The sequence below is a fragment of the Lagopus muta genome, chromosome 11 (genome assembly GCF_023343835.1).
Source record: "Lagopus muta isolate bLagMut1 chromosome 11, bLagMut1 primary, whole genome shotgun sequence".
NCBI classification, from domain to species: domain Eukaryota; kingdom Metazoa; phylum Chordata; class Aves; order Galliformes; family Phasianidae; genus Lagopus; species Lagopus muta.
Genome location: NC_064443.1, coordinates 177803 through 202052, shown reverse-complemented (window position 1 = coordinate 202052; position 24250 = coordinate 177803). Strand labels below are relative to the sequence as shown.

At 37.9% G+C, this 24250-nt stretch overlaps 1 long non-coding RNA gene across 1 annotated transcript; it reads left to right on the top strand.

Moving 5' to 3' along the window:
* The first annotated feature begins 18746 nt into the window (after positions 1 to 18746).
* Positions 18747 to 22860, top strand: LOC125698891 (uncharacterized). Its single transcript, XR_007379362.1, has 3 exons — positions 18747 to 18857; positions 18964 to 20390; positions 22379 to 22860. It is a non-coding gene; the product is annotated as an uncharacterized LOC125698891 (long non-coding RNA).
* Positions 22861 to 24250: the final 1390 nt, after the last annotated feature.

Sequence of the window (24250 nt, the reverse complement as noted above, 5' to 3'; positions counted from 1 at the left end):
AGCTGCTCTCTTCACCAGTAATAGCAGCCAGAGGAATCACAGAATCACAGAATGGCCAGGGTTGGAAGGGACCTCAAGGTTCATGAATCTCCAAACCCCTTGCCACATGCAGGGCCACTAACCTCCACATTTAATACCAGACCAGGCTGCCCAGGGCCCCATCCAACCTGGCCTTGAACACCTCCAGGGATGGGGCATCCACAGCCTTTCTGGAAGAAAGTGGCTTATTTCTACATCAGTGACATTGCCCTGTCTGTCTTCTCTAAATTACAGGGCTTTCTCTGCACAGTACTCATCATCCCATGCCTTTTGAAGTCGATGATTCAAGGGAGGGAAAAAAATTCTAAACAGTTTGCCTGTGATTAGTCAGCAAACTGCTTGCAGTGAATTTAGAGTGTTGTAGCGAGATAGGCATCTCCAAGGGATTTTTCTTTAATCGTTAGGTCTCTAGAAGTGTCCCTTCTCTCTCTCAAAATGACAGGTTCACTCAGCTGTTGAAGAGTGAGGCTTTTTCTGTTCTACAGCACTGCTCGTATGCCCTCATCCTGCTTCCAGCATAGAGCGTGCATGTCTGTGCATATGTGGCCTCTGCAGGGTGTCCTTTTGTATCTGACTGACATCAAGATTACATAAGAGCTTTTTTGCCTCCTCAGGTGTTCTGTGCTTTGACCAAGAACCCTGTGACTACTTATGGGTACCTTTTCAAAGCAATGAGCAGAGATTTATCTGCCTGGCCACAGTGATGGTATTAGAAGTCATATAACTGCATTTTGGTTCACAGCTTTTAGGCTTGACACTTTATTGATCTGTTTTCTACATACATACCTGTAGATGAGCCCTGTACTTCAAAGTCTGTATCATCAGGATCTCTTATTTTGCTTGTGACACAACACATCTTGTCACATGCAGGCCTCTACACTGCAGAACTTCTCTGTGTCATGTCTATACAGAGCTTGCACAAATTTTCCATTTCCCCCTAGAAATCTTGATGTTCCACTTGGTATTTTCCAAACCTACCCTCCAATCAAGCTCTTATTAGTCTTTCTTCCTACTTGATGTACAGCACCACTGCAAATTATTGCCATTGGTCTCATCAGGTCTGCATTGCAGTGGGCTTGTATGTGAAATTTTGATTATTCTTAAAAGAAGTCTGCTTCTTACTAGAAGAGCTGTGCTGCTTATTCTATAGCAGCAGAGCCTTTTGGAAGGTGACTGTGCCTTTAGTTACAAAATAGCCAAATCACTTCCAGTGGTCACCAAGCCTGATGTGCCCAAAGCTTGCCTGAGACAAACTGGTTTTTGAGGGTTTCCTTGGAGATATGCTGTGTGTTCTGATGTCACTGGATGTTTTGTAGTGATATGTAGTGGTAAAATCCTTAAATTATGGTACTAAGAGGAGTATGAGCCTATCTCCACATCTTCCAAGAGGTAAAATGGAGTTGCTTTTAGACTTCTGCACTTAGATAATTATGAAAAGTGTCTATTCTGATTAAAATATCCCAAGGTTGATCTTCAAATGTTTCAGTATATTCTTGGGTATTTCTGCTTTCATCATAAGCACATAAGCAGGTATTAGAGAGATTTTTATCTGCATGATGTAGAATATTTAGTATAGGCAACTGTAGAAGTCAAATGAAAAGATTACAGCTATTTAACATTTTTACTGTGTGCACACGTGATAGTTAGATCCATCTTTTAATGCATTCTGCAGCAAACTTGTTGAAACTATTGGCATGAAACCTCTTAGTAGTGAAAGAAATGTGACCAGCAGGCCAGAGGGTGTGATTCTTCCCTTCTACTCTGCTCTTGTGAGACACTATCTGGAGTACTGTGTCCAGTTCTAGAACCCCCAGCACAAGAAGGATATGGAGTTGTTGGAGCAGGTCCAGAGGAGGGCCATGAAGTTGATCAGAGGGCTGGAGCACCTCCCCTATGAGGACAGGCTGAGAGAGTTGGGGTTCTTCAGCCTGGAGAAGAGGAGGAGGTCTCCTATGAGGAGACCTTACAGTGACCTTCCAGTACTTGAAGGGAGACTACAGGTAAGCTGGGAATGAACTTTTTATAAGGACATATAGCGACAGGACAAGGGGAATTGGTTTTAAACTGGAAAACAGTAGATTTATACTAGATACTAGAAATAAATTCTTTTACTGTGAGGGTGGTGAGAGCAACCTGGTTTGGAGGGAGGTGTCCCTGCCTATAGCAGAGGAGTTGAAACCAAATGATCTTAAGGGTCCCTTCAAACCCATAACATTCAATGATTTTATGACTAAGCCTCAGCAAGTTCCCAGATTGTCAGTCCAACACTTTAATATACTTTTTGTTCAATATTTTTAAAGTTGCATGAGAAAAATAGAACTGTAAAGTCTCATTTACAGGGAGGAATGTGAATTTTGAATTTCTGAGACAACATGGACTGAACTTGATTGAGACAGAAAAAGGAAAAAAAAGATTGAGAGGAGTGTTACCACGTAGTTCTATATATAGTGGAGTAATAGAACATAAGTCAATTCTAGTACATTGTCTAACGGTCTTGCTCAATCCCTCATTTATTTCAGTCTTGAATCCCTAAATATCATCTGTCCTGTGGGAGAACTATTACAGGCACTCGTTTATAGTAGTGACATCTGTTTCACAGAGGTATCAAGCTCCCAACAGCACCAGACATTTACAGCTTTGGAACTAGAGGTTGTTTCATTGCACTTTATCACAGACCATGTGAGATTCTGTGTATCCATTCTCTTTGGGAGCATCTCTCCAGTGTCAGAGCAGGAGCTCACTCTGCTCTTCCTTGCAGTTTAGATGCTAGACACCTTATCTTGCAGAACCCTTCCTCCCACCTTTTCTGGGCTCATAACAGTCTCACAACATCATGAAGAGGAAAGAACGCACTCTGCTTTTTGGAAGAAGTTGCATAAACGTGTGACAAAACTCCACATTGGGAGCATTCTAAAGAAAAAAAAATAAAAAGACATTTAAAAAGAAAAGACACAGATAGGTTCGACCTTGATATTGGTTCTAGCTGCTCCTATCAGAACAGTTCTGGGCATCGAGAAATGCTGCTGAATATCTGTACGTGTCACTTTGAGCACCACTTCCAACTTTTTTAGCAGCAAAATTTTTCAAAATTTTCAAAATTTTTCTTCCCAAGTCACTGTGAAGAGACAAAGCAAAATCAGCTGGGACACCAGTGACACTGGGGGAGGCAACATGGCAGAATTTACTTCTCCATTAAAGCAGCTGCTGCTTTGATGATATTCCAGTGTGCTGTGCTCTCACGGAGCTGCAAGGGAGCAATGGCTGAAGCCAGTTGCAACAAGAGAAGTCCATGTTACACTGACATCAGAAGTCCAATACAAAATCTACATTGCTCCCCCCACAGAAGAGCAGCTCACACTAGGAACCATCTCTAGAGACATACATATGGTAGACACAGTTTTGGGAGAGGTGCCCTGGGCTTAACAGCAGTATGACAGAGAACAGAAGATGGCCTACCATCAACCCCTCCTACATGAACAAAATACTTATGACCTGAGAGGGAATTGCTACTGAACGTAGCCCATAGAGAAATCCCTGCACCACCCAGTTGGATGTAATAGCTCAAAGAAGCCACTGCAGCCTCTTGGAGTAGTTTTCTTGTAAACAGACAGCTGTAAATAATAGAAGAAAAATAACTACATTCTATAATTTAAAACAAGTTTGTGAACTGAATCTAAGTGGCAGTATTTCTATCAAGCTGATATCTAATTTCGTTAGAGGTGATTAGATATGATGCACTGTTTTAACAAAAATGATTTGGGGTCTGCAAGTGCCAGTATAATGTCTGTAATGCCAGTACAGGCAAAGTCTTGAATATGGGTGACCTCACTGTGCAGTGGTACAATTTGTGTGCAACTGCTTTCAAGACAAGTGACTCCAGTCAGTTTGCACAACAAAACAGTTCAAAAAGTAAGCCACATGAAATTAAATCCACTTTTAATTGGTTATGCTTCCAGGTAAGTGCTATTTATGTATACTTGACAAGAGATGTGGAACAAGTTTCAGATAATCGAAATCGCTTTGCTGAAAGAAACACTGCCAAGCACGTATTAGTTCACTGGATGCTCGTCACAGTTTAATATCCTGAAACTGTGATCCTAGATAGGCTCCCAGGGAAAGCTACAGGACAACTAATTGCAGTATTTCTTTCATGCATTTCCTTTCATGCTTTGGAATATTTTGAAAACTTCACTTGAAAATGAAATAATAAACATTTTACAATTTCACTCTCTTTAGATACATGGACTTGTTCAAAATCAACCACTTGAGCTCCAGATCTTTCACCAGTACTCCAGTTCATAAACAGAATAACAACAGCCTTTCAGTTTTGTCCTTCTAGTGCCTTTTTTCAATCACAGATCAAAATTTAACTACTGAAAGGCTTGCTGTTTCGCTTCAAGAGTGGAAAAGGACAAAAGCATCGTTCCCTGGCCTTTCTTCCCAAGGAGCCAGAGAGATGAAATTTAAAAAAAAATCTCTTAACTTCTCTAAAGAACTGTTTCATAAAAAAAGCAGATATGTAAAGTAGAATGCACATCTACAAGGTTGTTCAGACTGAATGAGCAGTGACTGACTGCTTTTGTTCCCCTCTTTCTTGAAAAGCAGCGATAAATGCTGTTTGTGGGCTGATGGAATTCTCCAGCCCCAGTAACACACTGAAGAAGACTGTGAGGCCTCCAGAGTTACACTATTAGGCATAGCTGTACAAATGCTCACCTCAAATAGAGGGTGGCTCAACACCACCCCCTCACTGTCATTCCTTCCCATTAGTTTATTTCCTCAGTAAGCTGTATGTGTTTTCTAGCAAAAGGGAAAGTGCTGGGTGACAGATCATCATGATAAATTTCTGTATCTAATGAGATATTGATGTGATTTTCACCATGATTTGCTAAAGGAAACTGAGTATATTCACCTACTTCTGAAGAATGTAAAAAATGCAAGGAGATAAGTGGGTTTTTTCAACCTGAATATTTAGCAGTGACCTCCTTTGACTGCATGCTGCAATTATATTTCTGTTGTCTCATTAATCTCGTAATTGTCCTCTTCAATAGCCACTACACTTACCATAGCCATCCAGTTTGAAAAAAGATCACTCAGTGTCAATGCAGCTTCCAGTGTATGAATTTTTACCAGCAATAAATGTAATATCAAGGGAAAATAAACTAGAGAGGCGAGCATCTCATACCAGTCACAAAATAAACATCCTCCCGCGTGTTCAGGGTTGAGTCAGTGGATCCTAGATGGACGGAAACCATATTAGAAAAGATTTGTGATCTATGTTGAGTGAAAACTCGTCCCATCTTCATAACCCTACTCCTTCTCAAGTGACAAGGGAAACACAGCGGACTTATCAGCTCTTTGTCAGCTCCAGTACACCCACTGGAGAGTTGTATTCACTAACAAAATGAAGTAATAGAAAGCAAAAGACCATTTTGAAAGATTCTCCAACAGTCCACCACAAAGAGATGTTCACTGCTATGGCAACAGCAGCAGCAAATACCTTTGAACAGGGGCTTCTGGTGGCTGCTTTGCCTTGGTGATACCATAAGAGGAAAATAAGAATTTCACTCCTTTATTGGTGAGCGAGAGGGATGGGAATGTAACAAATGACCCTTGACATAAGGCACTTGATTAAGAATTGATTTTTTTAATGAGATATTCAATTTTGTTTTAAAAACCAAACCAAAACATTTGGCCATCAAAGAAAAGCTATATAAATAAGCTTTAATATCATACCAAAATACTTTTTCACATCAGTTAATATAGTTAATAAGGTATTCGTGGATTTTGTTTATATACATACAATATATGGCTTTATTTCACAAAAACAACAACAACAACAAACACCAAAGCATTGCTAACAGCAACAATTAGTCACTTTAAACAGATGCTGACAGTGAACATGAGATTATTTGCCTCCTTTCTACTCATCCATTAAGATATCATTGTAATTATTTGTTTAGAAGCCATTTTTTGTCCTGCTTATTTGATACTTAGGGATTTTGAATCAGATTCTGTGAATTCTTTTGCCTATGAAATATCCTGAAGCTAATTCTTCACCCTTTTTATCCCGGCAGCACTGGAAGGTTTCTGTCCAATGCACAGGTCAAGTTGCAGTGATGCTGAATTCACAAGGTGAGAAACAGGAGGAGCTTGCTTGATTTTGGTATTCAGCCTTTTGTTCATTCCTGACTGAACAGGCCCTATGGATGAGAATTTTGACTGAGAAAGAGAAATTTCAGATCAAAAATCTACAGAGAGCTGCAGTCTCCAGAAAGGTTACCAAGTATTTCTGAACTGCAAGATAGATTGCTGCTCACAGGGAGCAGTGTGATCCACTTTGTGGAAGGATGCAAAAAAAAAAAACAAAACTTGCTCCTTCTGCTTTTTGACACCTTTCATCATTCTTTATATCGGAAAATGTCTTAGTTTCAGCTGGGATAGAACTGTTGTTTTCAGAGTTTCTGGTATGATGCTGTCCTTTTGATTCAAGGAGAAAAACAATGTTGATAGCACAATGATGTTTATAGTTGCTCACAAGCACTGTTCTACAGGGCCAAGGCCATTCTCAGAGAAAGGCCCAAGATGCTGGGAAGGAATGAAATTGGGACAGCTGACTTAAACTGAATGAATCCAACAGGCCTACCATCTCTTTAAGTAGTTCTATAAAAGTACCTCACTTACTGTGGGAATGAAATGCTGTTCCTGCAGTTAGAAGCAGCAAGATGAATATTTTATGGTCTCTGCTGCCCTCTAGTGTCATTTGTTGGTACTAACAATGCTTTTTGGGATTCTCTTCATTCCCATAAAGGGGTGTCTTTAACAATCCCTACCCCTTGTTCTGTAGGTAATCCTCATCATAAATATGCATGAAGAATGCCCATATCAATGGGAGTGCAGACAGGGCTAAACTCTGGGGGTTATATTCTCATATTCTGAATCCAACAGGCCTACCATCTCTTTAAGTAGTTCTGTAAAAGTATCTGACTTACTCCGGGAATGAGAAGCCGCTTCTGCAGTTAGACTCAGCAAGATGAGTATTTTACGGTCTCTGCTGCCATCTATTTTCATTTAGTGGTACTAACAATTCTTTTGGGGATTCTCTTCATACCAATAACTGGGAGTCTTTACTAATCCCTATCACTTGTCTGTAGGTAATCCTTCCACATTTATGCACACTTAGTAGATACGATGAAATAATTAATAAGTACCAAAATTGTAACTTGTGTATGATAGACTATTCTGTTTTGCCAAGAGGCCCTCAGCAAAAGAACAACTTAAGGGGGCTCTGACATGAGGTCAAACTGTCCCTCTTTTGGATTAGGAGGAATGCAACTGATGCTCCCCTACGTTTTTCCTTCCAACTTACCTCTATTCCAGGACAGCAGGTGACCAGGAATAATGGCCTAGTGCTCATTCATGAGCAAACGTGAGAAGTTCATTAGCACTATATGCTTAGCTAGCAACAATTCTTCTTTAGCCAGTAGCCATATGTTTAGTTGAATGTTGGGAAAATTGTGAGCCTGAAGTACTCAGCCAATGGGGAAGCAGGGCAGAGAGATAGCTGTAATTTAACCAATGGAACTGCTAGGGTAGGCTTCCCAAATTCCCATCCTTCATCTATGCAACCAGAAATTGTTCCCTCTTTCTCAGTAAGAGGGTTCCTGCCAAGGAACTCCGTCAGAATGACAGGATGGAGCCAACCATGGGTACACAGCTACGGACTGTTGCTAAAGCCCAAATATTAGAAGAAATGGAGAGGCAAGGTGGGCATTCCCTAAACTGAAATAAGAACTCATGAAGACCCTCTGCTCTGGGGCTACCAGAAATGCTCACATAATAAAACAAGGAATGGTCTTGGGAGTCCTTGCCCAGAACCTTGGGCAGTGGCACACTTCTCCAAACAGCTTGATGAAGTGAGTAAGGGCTGGCCGGGATGCTTGAGGGCAGTGGCTCCAGTACTCAAGTGTTGGTAGGCCAAAGAATAGCAGTTTTTACATCTCATACAGTGTCTGCTGTATTGGAGGTAAAAAGGGAGGCATTGGCTCTCACTCCAAAGGTTCCTGAAATCCCACGCCGTCCTGGTAGAGCAGGTTCTGAGTCAGAACCAGTAAAATATTCTAGAGAGGATAGGAATCTAATTAATGATTTAGAAGAAAGAGCAACAGTGGCAAATTGATTTCCTGGAACTCCCAAGAAAGGGGGGGGGGGGGGTATGCTTGTAATTCCTTAACTAATTCCTTAACATGGTTAATAAAGTGTTCACCACTTAATACATGCAACTATTCTATTGCTTACCCTCAAATCTTGCTCCAAACTATAGCACTTTCCATTTTTATTTATTTAGATAGTTAGTTAGTTTAGTTAGTGAGTTTGTTAGTTAGTCGGTGTGGGGGGGTTGCTCTCACACCAGAAAAAAACCCAAACCAAACAGACAAACAAAAAAACAAACAAAACATCTCTCAGGTGTATGTTGGCACATTGGAAGGATGTTGCAGGAGGGCCAGGGGGAATATTAAATAAGAAACTAGGAACATAAATGGAGTAATGGGACCAGTTCTCTAATTGAATGCACTCTGCTGGCTTATGTTAAGTTTTTCATCCATCAGAACCCCCAGGTCCTTCTCTGCAGGGCTGCTCTCAAGGACCGCTCTTTCCAGCCTGTATAAATGCCTGGGATTCCTCTGGCCCAATAGCAAAACCCTGCACTTTGCTGTGTTGAACCTCATCAGGTTCACCCAGGCCCACCTTTCAAGCCTGTCGAGGTCCCTCTGAATGGCATCCCTTCCTTGCACCGTGTCAACCACACTGCTCAGCTTGGTGTCATCAGCAAACTTGCTGAGGGTGCACTCGATTGTCTCACTGATGTCAGTATAAAAAGATGTTAAAGAGCACTGGCCCCAAGACAGGCGCCTGGCAGACATCACTTGTTACCAGCCTCCACCTGGACATAGAACCATTAGTCACCACCCTTTGTCTGCGTCCTTTCAACCAATTCCTTATCCATCAGGTGGCCTGCCTATGAAATCCACATCCCTCCAATTTGGAGGATGCAGTGGGGGACTGTGTCAAAGGCCTTGCTCAAGTCCAGCTAAATGACATTAGTTACCTTCCCTTTGTCCACCAATGCCATCACTCCATTGCAGGCAGCCACCAGATCGGTTAAGCATGACCTTTCCCTTTTTGTTTTTATTTTTGGTTTCCTGTTAAAAACAGAAATGAAAAAACAAAATAAAAACTTTTGTTACTTGCATTCTCTGTAAGTGTTGACATGTTGACAGTGTCAAACTCTTTACCAATCTATTGGCCTTTCTGGTTTGAGCAAGAAATTGCACTTCAAGTTTGTGCACTTGTTTTTGTTTGTGGGATAATTTCTACTCCCACAGTATCATCTCCTTTTGATATTTTACAGTTGAACAACTAGAGTAATAGGGACAGAGAGTTTTCGCAAATGCAGAAGCAATCAAAGCACAGAAAGCAAAGTTTTGGTTGTAACCTTCACCCGTTCGTTTTCCCTGGGAGACCGCAGCTTGGCCATTTACCGAGGTGACACCAATATGGTGAACAGCAAAATGGCGCTTTAATGGAACTAACACGTGCTTATATATGGAAAGGGGGAGGGCCTAACGCGTTACAACCCGAAGATGGCGCAAGCGCCTAATACAACAGCTTTGTAAGTGTTCCATAGTTTGTATCATATCTGATCATAAATTGATAATCATAAATTAAATAAAATATCTCCATGGCTTTACCTTCTCCAATCAAAATGGCCCAAATGACTCATAGCCCCTTACAGTGAGGATTATCTACTTAGGTTTTATACACAATGTGCTCTGGAAAACTGTAGCAAGCACAAACAGTACAAAAAGAAATTTTAGATAATTATAATTGGCTAATATATTGCAGCTATGTAAAGAATGGAGGAGAGGCAGAATTCAGAAAGTTTTCAGAAATAGTTCAAAGACATTAAAAAAGGTTTCTTGCTAGGCTTCAACCCTTGACAGAGCTACAGACAATTTCTATGTATGTTTTGTGATTTCTGGCAGGTTGTTTTCTCACTTACACTCATAGAATCACTCAGGTTGGAAAAGACCTGAAAAAACATCAAATCCAACCATGACCTAACCATACTACTTTTGCTCTAACAACCCTCTACTAAATCATGTTCCTGAGCACCGCATCCAAACGGATTTTAAAACATCCAGGGATGGTGACTCAACCACCTCCCTGGGGAGCCCAGTCCAGTGCTTTTCTAACTTCAGCTCTGAGAAAAGGACAAAAATTCATTTGGGATTCTTACTACCTTGTACTGTAAATCTCTGAATTCTGTATGGATGGGGCCTTATAAATATTTCTATAATTAGTCAAAGCACAGTAAATTTTTTTTCCTGCAGGTTAAATACTGCTGATTAGCTGCTTACTTTTTAGACAGTTCTCTGTCCTTAGTATTTACATGAGTCTTTTTCTGACCTGCCCATTAGTCCAAACCAGATAAGGAGTCTAATTTTAGAGCTGGAGATAGTGTAACACTGTTGCTAGTTGATACTTGCTATTTCATTGCATTCCAGGATTATGTAATAAGCAAAAGAACTGCCTCATAGAAGAGAATGACTTATTAATTACAATACAGTAGTGACCTTGTTTTTGGTGTTATTATTGCATATGTATATTTGCCTTTGCATTGTTAATTCAAGAAGATACTGTCTACAGGTATTGCTGACAATTTTCTTCCCCATCATCTCTGTATCTCTCATTGTCTTTTTCATAGTTTCCATTGTCTTTTTTTTCTTGTTCTTCATTTCTTTTTTCTTTCTTTTTCTTTTTTTTTTTTTTTTTTTTTTTTTTTTTTTTTTGTTTGTTTGTTTGTTTATCTGTATGGCTGTTGCTTTAGTTTTTGTTTGCTTGTTGTTGGTTTTTTTTTTGGGGGGGGGGGGGGGGAGGGGGAACAGACAGGGGGGTTTGGGAGGTCTGAGTTGGTTGTTTTAGCTTGGTTGTTCTGTTTGTGTGTCTGCTTCCAAGTGACTTCAGTATATGTCCATCTCAGAAATCTGTTTGTATTATGATCTTTAATGCAAATATGAAAAAGATTTACTACAGACACCTTTTCACTGATATTCTGATACTTCACTCAACTAAGAATACCTCATTATTCTTCAACAGTTAATCTACAAACTGATTAGTAGAGAAGAAGCCACTAGAAGTAACAAACAATTAAGAGGCCGTGGCCACCTCATGGAAACCTCATGGTGTTTTGTTTTGGCCAAGGAAAACCAGTTGATTATTTTCAGAACTTGCATAAATTAAAAAAATCGATAAATAAAAATGATAAAAATAAATAGTAATAATAATTAAATAAAAGTAAGAAAAGACCATTCAAGCTGTATAAAATAAAATCATGGATTCTCACTACCACTGTTGCTGTATTTGTTTATAAAGCCAAGATCATGGCCTCAATCTACTGTGTAAAACTGCATTACTTGACATGATGTCTTCCTCTAAAGAGGGATTAAAAACACAAATGAAATCTTAGAATCCATTTGAAAATCAATTTTACTTGATTTCCCTTAACTTCAATAATATAATGAAAACCAACCTTCAGTTAAAAGGATGAGTCACATCAGCAAACGTGGATTAATAACTGGTATAACTAAGTGATATTATTCTATAGACTTCAAAGGTGTCTGCCTTCTGAATATCACCAGATTTTACAAAAGATCATTCCGATCAACGCTTTAAACGTATGCTATCAAAATAAGTTCAACTAGCTTACAAAAATGACTAGGCATTTTCACTTTCAATAGATATGATTTAAAATGATGCCTTTAAAGTAGTGACCAAGCTCTGTGGCTTCTATCATTTGTAGACTTGCTATATTAACTACATCTCAAGAATAAGGATTGCGCTCTTATGGAAAAATTAGGTAGTGAATGTCAGTCTTACTCAGAAGACTAATGGTCATCACTTTATCTAAAAATAATACAACACGGATCACACAAACATACGTTTTCTTGTCTGGAAAAAAGCAAGAATTTTCAGAAGGAGCATGAAATCACAAGCAGCATGGATGTTCAGATTTTGTATATTCGAAGGCAAAAAAAGAATTCTCCTAGAAAATATCCATAGAAAATATGTAATCCTTTATCGCCTTTGGAGAAACTGAATGTATGCAAGAGCGGTTGGTGAATCAGATGCTAGAGGAGTACTGCTTTGTCTTATCCACAAGTCAGTTCTTTCCACTTATACACAACAACTTATAAACAGAATTATGTAATGTTGGAGGAAGATCAAAGAACTGGATTGAGTACCAAAAAACATTAGATGTTGCCAAACTCTTTTAAAACAGCTAAAAGGAAAATAATAAATATAAATATCTAATAATAATATATGATATATATATATAATATAATATCTAATAATCATAAATATCTAATAATATCTTATCTAATAAATCTAATAAATAGTAATATCTTATCTAAATATCTAATAGAAGATGATGCAATTACATCTGGTAACTCATTTCACTGCATTGTACATCAAGAAATGTATGTGCAAAAGCTTTAAAAATTGATAATGTCATGCAAAACTTCATCAAAGTTAAGAATTTCATAAAGTTCTAGGGATTGAATCAATGCCAATTCTAGGAATTCCTTAAAAGTGTGGATGCTGATTATACTTCCTTCAGAAGAAGGAAGATGGCTAAGTTGGGGTATAATGCTAAAAAGATTTTACAATGTCAAATCAGATACTTTTTACAATCAAAAGAAAAAATTGTGCCAGAATGAGAACATTAAAAATGGTTCACAGATTTGGCATTTCCATTTGATTTGACCACTCATTTCAATGAGAGAGACATGCATCCCCAAGATGAAAAATCATCTTATTTGTGTTATGTCTCAGACAATAGTAGCTTTTCAAGCAGTAACAAGCTCAAGTTATAGCAAGTAATTTCATGCTTTTTGATACAGTAGCTAAACACAGTTCTGTGAACAGTGAAAAATAAGCAGCTGTATTTTCCATTTTGAGAAAGAAATATGAAAATATGCTTCAATGCTCCCCAAAATATCATAATTTTTATATATTTTATATATATTTATATATTTTATATGTATTTATAAATTTTATATATTTTGAATGTATTTATAAATTTTATATATTTTCAATCAACATAAATTCTTTACTTGAAAATTTCGAATGGAATACTAGAGATGCAATCAGACACTCAACTCAAAGAAAAAAATTAGTCCTGTCTCCTTACCATTCTTTCATAAGCTCTATCTTACCAGAGAAAAATACCCGTCTCTTCAGAGTCACACCTTATTCATGTCATCACTTCTTGGCAGTACATACATTCATGAGTAATTATTTCCAAGGGTCAAACACAGGAAAAGTCATACTTCATCAAAAATCTGATAAACACCTTGAGAACTGACTAGGAATAGCAACCACTGTCATCAAATCAAATTGATGCATTAGTTTCACCAAAACAAGGTCAAACTAATTTTATGCTTTTGTTGCTTCATGTTCTTTATGTTTTTATAAAAACACATAAAAATAAATTTTGTTACTTCTATGCATTAGGACTATTATATATTTTATATGAGCAAACAGGAACTGTCATGGGAAGATCTATGACCCAGGCAAGCCAAGAGGCTGGACAATCATGTCATAAGCCAAAGTATTTCAGAACTTAAATACAAAGAAGAACAAGAAAGATTATGTTGAACTGATTTTTGAACTGACCAGAAACAAGATCTTTGAGTACTGTTGTCCTTATCTCAGATGTATTGTTTTGGCTCCATAAGCTTTTGTTGTCTAAGTTTCTGGAAGAATTGTTCCATGGAAAAAAGTCATGGACTATTACATTTCCAATCTTGAGTTTTAGAAGAAGAAATCAACAATTTAGAATGAAAAAAAAAAAAAAATTTACAATTCTTATTTATTCTTGGAAATATATTTCTTTGCTTGCTATGAATCAGTTAATACTGAGCCATGATATTTTGCTGTGCTAGTGCACTTTATTGAGTGTATCAAAGTACATAAGACATATTGATATTGTAACAATTAAACACAGAAACAAAGACTGTGTCTAAAAAACAATTCCCAAGTTTTAGGAAGGAAGGATTATTATAGAATTCTGAGACTGCTTGATACAAGAGGAAAGTGGTTTAGGCAGATTCACATCATTTGACTTAACACACTCATTCTATATAAAAGAATTTAATCTCAAAGACTGGCAAGCAGAATTTTTAACAGGAACACTACTACGCAAATCAAAGAGCAATTCTGTTATCATGCTATGTACTAACTGCCAGACACTTGTTTGCTTTACAAAATATGCATTAATTTATCAAATTACCCCGCAAAATAAACAAAACTGAAGAAAACCTATGCATTTAAAATGGTTAGGATTTGACAAAGAAAAAATATAAAATGTTCAAAAATAGCGAATCCAATTTTTGTTTCTTCAGAAACAAGCTCATTTCAGGTAAAAGCTATTAGATACTGCTATGTAAAGAAAACACAATTTATAATGTTCAGTGTTACAAATAAGAACTAATTTTGAAAAGATAATTAGTAGATTTCATGATGGCATGACTACATCAGCGGATGAAATGCTTGATGTCATCTATCTTAATGTCAGTAGAGACTTTGACACAGTCCCCACAATATCTTTCTTTTCAAATTCAATATGTGTGGATTTGAAAGGTGGACTGATGAAGAAAGTTTAGTCTAGTCATACCTTGAGAGTGGTGGTCATTGGCTCAGTGTCTGGATAGAGAAAGTAACAAGTGGTGTTTCTCAGGGGTCAGTACTGGGACCAATGCTCTTTAATATCTACAGCAGTGACACTGACAGTGGGATCAAGTACATTCTCATCAAGTTTGTGGATGACAACAAGCTATGTGATAAGGTCAAGATGACTGAGGGATGGGATGCCACTCAGAGAGACTTAGACAGCCTTTGTCAGTGGGACAAGGAGAAGCTCATGAGGTTCAAAAAATCCAAGTGCAAGGTACTGCACGTGGGTAATGGCAACCAACCCCTTGTATCAGTACAAGTTGAAGGATGTAAGGACAGAGAACAGCCCTGCCACAATGGGCATAGGGATACTAGTCAATAGCAAGTGGACATGAACTAGCAGTGTGTACCCTCACAGCCCAGAAAGCCACTCCTGTCCTGGACTGCACCAAAAGAATGGTGGTCAGCAGGTCAAGGTAGATGATCCTGCCCCTCTGCTCTGCATTGGTGAGACCACATCTGGAGTACTCCATCCTGATGTGGAGTTCTCGAGTACAGGAGAGGCATGGATCTGTTAGAGCATGAGCAGAAATGCAATACCTCCCCTGTGAGGACAGGCTGAAAGAGCTGGGACTGTTCAGCCTGGAAAAGAGAAGGCTCTGGGGAGATGTGATAGTAGCCTTTCAGTATCTAAAGGAGGAAGAGGACAGACTCTTCAGCAAGGTCTGTTGTGATAGGACAAATGTAAATGGTTTTAAAATATAAAAGGATAAATTCACATTAGATACAAAGAAGTTCTTTTTTACTATGAAGGTGGTGAGGCACTGAAAGAAATCACCCAGAGAGGTGGTGGATGGATCACCTGACCTTGGAGACATTCAAGATCAGGCTGGCCCAGGCTCTGAGCAACCTGTTCATATTCATTTCAAGGGAGTTGGATTAGATGACTTTCTAACTCAGAAGATTCTGTAATTTTATGACAATACTAAACTCAAGTAATATAAGTTACCCAGCAAAGATATTTATTTCTTGCATTTACTTTTGGTATGAACCAGTTAACACTGAGCTAACCGAAGATCACCGAAATATTTCTAGAGTTTAGGCACTTTGCAACATTGGTCACAGTTCTTAAAGTATAAATTTAAGGATCTATATCTATACTTAGAATCAGAGATCAATGTTTGGGTGTTTTTTTTTCTGATAATATCTTCCTCTCTCCAGTTGCCATACACTTTCTCTCTCTAAAAAAAAAAAAAAAAAAAAAAAGTGTGTAATGTATATATTATTTATAAACATACAGAGATGTTTTCATCTTTGCAGACACTAATAGGTAGCTGATTCCAAGGTACACATGTCCTTAACCAAAGTTAAAACAGGATCACAACTTTCTCTCTGTTCTATTAACAGCAATTCTGTAATAGTTTTATAGCACCTACCTGAATCAGTATATCAGTATCACACATTCTGCTTGGCTAACGAGCTTCTTTTTGCAGAACCTTAATCCAAAAACAATAAAAGTTGAAAGAAATTCTCTGTTTCACTTCAGCAGACACTGAAATATATATATAAAAAAATTCTCCTTCTTGATATTTTGCCTACTTTTTTGTAACTAACTTTTTTGACTCCATAACTGTATTATAACACTACAAAAATAATATCCACTGTACTGTTTGTACACTGTTCTGAAATGTAGTATTTATGATAAATGAATTTTCACAGAATTGTTTTCATGGATGAGACTGATCAATTTCCTGAAATTATGAGCCACACTGATATTACTGATAAATACAAACATTCAGATAATAGATGCGAAATATATTATAAACATAAACATAATCTTTAAATGCAATAAAAAACTAGTCTCACCATCTTGTTTGTCTGATAAATTTACTAATAATTTAGAAGGACATGGAACAAGATGAATGGGCGAAACACATCCATCTGTTCCAATAACAAGTAAAGTGCTGTAACTTTCCCTTGAATTTGTCAAATAACCTGCACAGATCTTCAAAAAACATTGTGAATTCTAACCAAAATGTATCTGTTACAGAGGGATTAAACCATTATAAGTATATATAATATAAAGTACATACAGTATTAAACATTTTGAAAAAATGTAATGAAAAATGAAAATTTGTATAGAATTAAAATTGAGATTTTGAAGTAGTGAGTGAATGGTAATCAATGAAATAAAGTGAAAATTTAGAGATTTTGTTGAATCCCAGGGAGTATACTCATGCAGGCAGTCCAGTTCACTAATGTAGCTGTCTTTTCATATGGTCCTAAATTTCTACATTATATTCAGTTTTTGCTTGCCTGCTTGTAGTCATAACTCCAGAGAGGTTTCCCTTTGGAATGTTAAAAATTAAGTTCTTCTGAATCAGCTTCTACAAAACAAATGTTCCTCACAAAAACTTCCTCACACACGGGTACTTTGTAAGAAGAAAAAGATTAAATACAAGGCAAAATATTTCCTGGCTCACTTAAACACTGTCCTTGCCCTGTAAGTTTTAGCAAGTCGCTTTAATTAGTGGTTGTAACACAATGAAAAGCACGACAGTGATAGCAGAGTAGCAAGATCCCAGGCTGTGGTGAGTGAAAACTTGCTAAAGAGAGCAGTCATGGACACAGAAATAAGGAAAAAAACCTACTTATCCTTGGAAGGCCTCAGCTATGCAGGGATCTCCAGATGAGAAACCCTCAACTCCACTGCCAACACTTAAATGAGGTCTGGGAAGAGGTAGATCCTGTCAGTACCCAGACTGGTCATTCATGTGCACTGCATGCACTTGAGCTCCCCTGGCTTGGCCCTGCCTTACTACCAGGTGCTCTATCACTGTTTCAAGCCCTGACTTAGCGTTTCCACCACAGTGGTCATGCCTGTTCATGTGGCCAAAATCTCTCATACACTTGGATCTGAACATTATTTTAAAGGCAAAAAAATTATCCCAGTCTTTAATAACTAAAAACTTCTGCCAAAGCCTTCGTATGGTCTGCACTGTATGTCATTGTAGAAGTTAAGTTCTGTAACAAACTGAGAGCAACAGAGTAATGTTAATCAAATCCAGACTAAATGGTGTCTTTTTTCCGTCTGCCTTCCTTTTCCAAGTCTCACAAACTGCATTTCAGGTATTGCTGTCAAGAGTGTCAAAAGTTACGCTTTTAAGAAAAGTGTTATCTGCTCATGGGTAAGGTATTTTGCCATGTATTCATTATAAAAAGAAATTTAAAAAAAAAGGATGTTGCAGATAAGAAGCATTAAGAATGACTTTACAACATAATTGCAGCTTCTCTAGTCTAACGTTTTTTCAAAAAGGCTGGAGAAATCAATATTTCTCAAAACGAGAAATTTCTTTACTCCTTTTTATTACTTTCTCAGAAAACTGTAACATTCTTACTATCATGGTAATATTGCAGGCTATGGGCTTCTACAATCAACAGATGTACAAAGGTAAGGCTTCATAAGATTATCATGATGGAAAGATATTTAACAAAAAAAAAAAAAAAAAAAAGGAAATGCTAATCGGATTCATAGGCTCACAGTAAACACCACAAGGAGCAACTTTCAGAAAGAGATCCCTCCTCAGTGGTAGTCAGCCCTTAAATGGGATCTAGGAGAGAGGGAGCCAGGCTCCACCGCTTCCTGGTAGCACTGGCAAATTGCTTTCACCTGTGCTCCCATGGCTGACTCATTCCTTGCCTCAGGTGGTCAATCAGAGGTTCAGGCTATGATCAACAGTTCCCATACAACGATAACATTACTTGATAGAGAAAACTCTCAGCTTCAAAATACTATTTTTTAACATAGACACTACCACTAGCTATGCATTTTTGATGTGATTTAGCAATGAACATGAGCCTGCATGCTGAATTTGTAAAAATCTGCACCAGCAGAGGTAAACTACTGCTGCTGTCACCACTGCTGAACTCCAGCATCCACCACCTCACTGAGCTCCTGTCCTGAACCTGCCTGTACAAATCTATCCTACGCTGAACTAAGCAGAAGCATTAGAGGTCATATAAATGTTCCTTGTCTTAGTTACTGAATCTGGTTTCTATAATCTGAAGACACAATGAAGGTAAGGCTGCTTACACACTATTTTCAGTTGTTTTTCAGGACAATAGATTTAATGACATAAAAATGAATTAACTGACTCTCCTCTCCTTACACTCTATTAATTGAAGATACTTGAAGTTGAACTGGAAAAGCAGTACATACAAGATTTATTGTTCCCGACGGAATCTTAGTCCTGCTGCCTTTTATATCCATTCTGATATCACTGAATCAACCTGAAGTCCTATGGATAAAAGAAGAAATTATTTTAGATTTTCCTGAGGCTCAGCCTTCATCACAATATAAGATATCCAGTTGCATCTCCACCATCCCTGCAACTCTCTTCCTACTCTCAAGTTTACTGGATTTCTTGTTATTTATTGATTTCTAACTTCCAAGGTCTGCGTAAGATACCTTTGTGGTTAAGCTCCTGTACTAATCTCTCTCTTTTTTTGTTATTATTCTTTTTTATTTTTTAATTCTGTAAATTAATGCCAGTTAGTGATTGCTACTTGGGTCACTATCATCTTATGCTCTCTCATCCCAAGTGTATTACAAGAATGAAAAACTATTTATGGTTGAACTGTACTAACTCTGTCTTCCTTTGCTGCACTTACCTGAAGTGCTTTAAAAGGACTCAATGAAGGACAGGGAAGTATTTTCAAATTATAGCTGTGAGTGATGACCAGAGAATAAGAAACCTCCGACCTGAAATTAGAGGAGCTCTTGACACTGGCTACAATTCTGAATAGTAGTTCAAAGCCAAAGAAGAAACAATAATATTATGTCATTCACTGGGAAAAAAAAAATAATCCACTGTTAGATTTTTAGCAAATAAACAAGTATATATGATTACAGAGAGGAAAAAAAAGGATTTTTGGAACTGTGTCTAAGTTTGAATAAAATGCTTTTATGTGTTTACAAAATTATTGTAAAGGATGATTGTTGATCTGCTGAAGCCTTCTTGATTCTCCATTTTTCTCAGTTTGAATTATAAAAACTGTAACTGTATATTCTGAACCCAGAAGAGAAAATCTAGAAGAATATTCTGAATTTTTCTAACCATCTGTTGAAAAACGTCATGAGCGCTTGTTTATCTGCACTTCTGTAAGTTCTCAACATTGATTGTATTTTATTTTCTGTATCTAATTACTCTTCAGAATGATATGTTTATACTACTGGAAAACTTCTATTTTAGAGTGGAATTATGCATACAGTATTCATATGGATCTGATCAGAACTGAATAATGCAGATATTTTTATAAGTGCATCTTTTGATAGGAAAAAAGTGTCATAATATATTTAAAAAGCCACCACCTTTCAAGTAATAATGATAGCATCTTTTGTGATCTGGAAGTTCAATATGAATATTCATTAAAAATAATGATGATATCCTGACTGTCTTGTGGGAATATTACTGTAGCATCAGAAATTCCTCCTGAATTCTTCAACTGAGCTTATGCTGCCATATTTATTCTAAAATTCTGGAAATCTTGTGAAGGCAAGATGCAAGTGAGATTTCCAGTATATGCAGAACTGCATCCCAGCCTTATATATGGTAAGTGCAACATTTGCTATGCTGATTTATTATTGTTGTTATTATTATAATTACTGTTGTTGTTGTTATTGTCATTGTTACTGTTATTATTATTAGGTTGCTTGTTTTAGCAAAGACAAAGTGAAACAGGTAAGTAAGACAGGGATCTCCTGGAAGGAGTCCAGTGGAGGGCCATAAAGGTGATGAAAGGCTTGAAGCACCTTCCTTATGAGGAAAGGTTGAGCGACCTAGGGCTGTTCAGCTTTGAGAAAAAAAGACTCAGAGGGGATCTGGTCAGTGCCTACAAATATCTAAGGTGAGGAAAGCAAACAGACAAGACTAGGCTCTTTTCAACAATGCTTGGTGATAAAACAAGGGGAGATGGCCACAAACTGAAGCACAGGATGTTCCACACATGTGCATAAGAACTTCTTGACAGTAAGGGTAATGGAGCACTGAAACAGGCTGCCCAGAGAGTCTGTGGAGTCTCCTTCTCTGGAAATGTCAAGACACACCTTGATGCCTAGCTGTGCAACCTGGTCAAGGGAGCATGCTTTGGTAGGGAAGTTGGACTAGATGATCTCTAGAGGTTCCTTCCAGACCCTACAGTTCTGTGACTCTGTGAAATATGTGAGTTGGAGTTACGATAACAGAAAGAGTTAGTGTTAGTTTTCTTAAGATCAAATACAAAAATAAAGGGAGGTTGAGAACATCATCTTCCTAATATTAACTTTCTCTGTTTAAAGTAATGGTAAATGTATATGCAAATGTTCTTATGCTGAGTCTTCGCTGAACATTTGAGCTACTTAATACAAGTGCTGAATTTGGTTTCTTCTTCACAGAAACATTCTGTATACTGACATATAAGAATGCATTACTCAGTGTAATAGGTACAGTAGTAGTTGTATAACTCTTCATTTGAATTAGTAGAGCTTGCTCAGATTCAATGATTCCTTGATATTTAGCTAGCTTAAACAGAACGGAGATAACAGGAAAAAAGAGAGCATGAAGAAGTCATCAGAATTATCTAGCTGTGATTAGAAAAGATACTTACTTACATTCCTGAAGTCATCCCCTCATTTTCATGTTTACTGTCACTCTTTAATTGTTTTTTAATGTTTCTTTGAACAGTATTAAAATGAATGGAAGTCAAAGTCCAGTTTTAACACTTCACAAGACGTTGTGTTGTTTTGTATGCATCATGTATTATATATGTATTAAATTTCTCCAAGCATGCCTGCAGATTTACTAACTGTACTTTGAGGCACATTTTGTATCACAGCCATTTAAAAAAATAAATTAAATAGAAATTGTCTATTATGCTGTATTAGTGGATGTAGAAATATGAGTTCATACCTTTCATTGAACAGTTTTAAAAGCCTACTTCCATTATTCAGGGGACAAATGGCCACTTGACTTCTACCAAGATCATTCTACCGTCCAGTGTTCAACCTGCATGAAGTCTAATTATCCATGCAGCTAGAGAAATGTGAAAAAGCTGAAGCACAGATCTTCTACATAACCTACTTTGCAGTATTTACAATAACGTGGACTAAAAAATTAGATTGGTACTCATGTAAAGTTTAATGTTTATCGTAGTGTCTCTGCACTTGACAGTAGCTAAGTAAGCCCATACATCTATTATATTTCTTTCATGCTGCCCATGTGTCCGGCCTCTGTGCCCATCAGCAGTAATGGTCCTCAGTGCTATTACTGTAATTCAAAGGCATTAACCAGAAATTAAATGCATATTAGTTATATAGTACGAAATTACGTTAGCTGATGTGTTAAAGGCTGCAAACCACAATCTCAGTAGCATTTTACAAGTACCAGTGTGACAGATAAGAAACATAAGAATAGGTCTTTAGAAATACTGTGCCTGAAAACAATTCTGAAAGCACACTGATATTTTGAAAGCATTGTTGGCTATCTGTCATCATGGTCTATCAGTAACTGACTGTCCTCAAATTCCAGGCAGCTTGTCTAATCATCTCCTGGTTTACTTACAGATTTCAAATGCTCACCATTCCTGATACAAGCCATTGGCTTTCTTGGCTACCTGGGCGCACTGCTGGCTCATATTCAGCCAACTGTCCATCAGCACACCAAGGTCCCTTTCTGTCAGGCGGCTTTCCAGCCACTCCTCCCTAAGCCTGGGGTTGCCTGGGGTTGTTGTGACCAAAATGCCGGACCTGACACTTGATTCTATTGAAACTCATACAGTTTACCTTGGCTCATTGATTCAGGTCCCTCTGTAATGCCTTTCCTCCCTCTGGCAGAACAACACTCCCTACCAACTTGGTGTTATCGGCAAACTTACTGAGGGTGCACTCATCCCCTCATCAAGATCATTAATCAGGATGTTAAATAGAAGCGGCCCTAGAACAGAGCCCTGGGGGACAATGCTCGTGACTGGCCTCCAACTGGATTTAACTCCACTGACCACAACTCTTTGAGTTCGGCCATCCAGCCAGTGTTTCATCCAGCCGAGCGAATGCCCATCCAAACCATGGGCAGCCAGCTTCTCCACAAGGATGCTGTGGGGGGCAGTGTCAAAGACTTTACTGAAGACCACATCAACAGCCTTACCTTCATCCACTAAGCAGGTCACCCTGTCATAGAACAAAATCAGGTTTGTCAGACAGGATCTTCCATTCATAGACCCATACTGTCTGGGTCTGATCCCATGGCTGACCTTTCATTGATCCATGGTGGCTCCCAAGATTATCCATTTCATGACCTTCCATGGCACCATGGTGAGACCGATAGGTCTGTAGCTACCAGAATCATCTTCCTCGCCCTTTCTGAAGATGGTCTTCATATCTGCCAGTCTCCAGTCCACCCGGACATTCCCAGTTAGCCAGGACTGTTGAAGGATGATGGAGTGTGGTTTGGCAACCACATCCACCAACTCCCTTAGCACTCCAGGGTGCAATCCATCTGGCACCAAGGAGTTGTGAGTGTCCACGTTTCAGAGCAGTGTCCAGCTTTTTCCTTTTCCTTTTCCTTTTCCTTTTCCTTTTCCTTTTCCTTTTCCTTTTCCTTTTCCTTTTCCTTTTCCTTTTCCTTGAACTAGGTCATTACTGGAAAGATTGTTGGTTGTTTTTTTTTTTTTTTTTTAAGGATGATATTTTATTTCTATTCAGTGTGTAAGCAATCAGAAATGTTTTACTAGTGAAAAGATAGAGCACATTATTTGGAATTGATAGCTAATTTATTTTATTATGATTACCTGGAATAACTTTTGCCACAAGATTTTAATTTACATTTCTCTAATAGTACTGATTTAAAGGTGACTTTAACATTCCTCAGCAGTAGCTCTTTGTGAACAATAAATCTATTTTCTCTAACAGCAGCATAGTGTCTTAGTCTCCTACATAAATGAGGTTGTAAACCAAAGTCCTATAGAAATATATTTACGCAAAGATCAATCTCAGTGTAGTATTTTTACAGCACTAATAGTAACTGTATAATTCATATGGTATGGTCTGCTCCAGTCTTGGATGAAAGAGCTAAATATTTTAATTTAAGTGAATGATTTTGTTAGGTATCACAAGTTCAATCCCTGCTGGTGTTACGCTGCCATTATGTCTAAAATGTACTGTAAGCTATTTCTGTTTGTGTGTATGAACTGAGCAAAGAACAGCAGTAATGTGATCGATGTCAGTGTGTATACCATGACTGAGAGCAAAATAAATGATTTTCTTCAGATGGTAGAGGCCAAAGTAAGAAGTTAAGTTTTATTTTGCTCAGGATTTGAATGACGGTACTATAAATCATGGTATAAAAATAATAGGCTGATCCTAAATTCTTGTACTGGATACAGAGATTGCCTTCATAGCCCAGAAGTAGCGCAGATTGTAGAATTTTTTTACAACTAT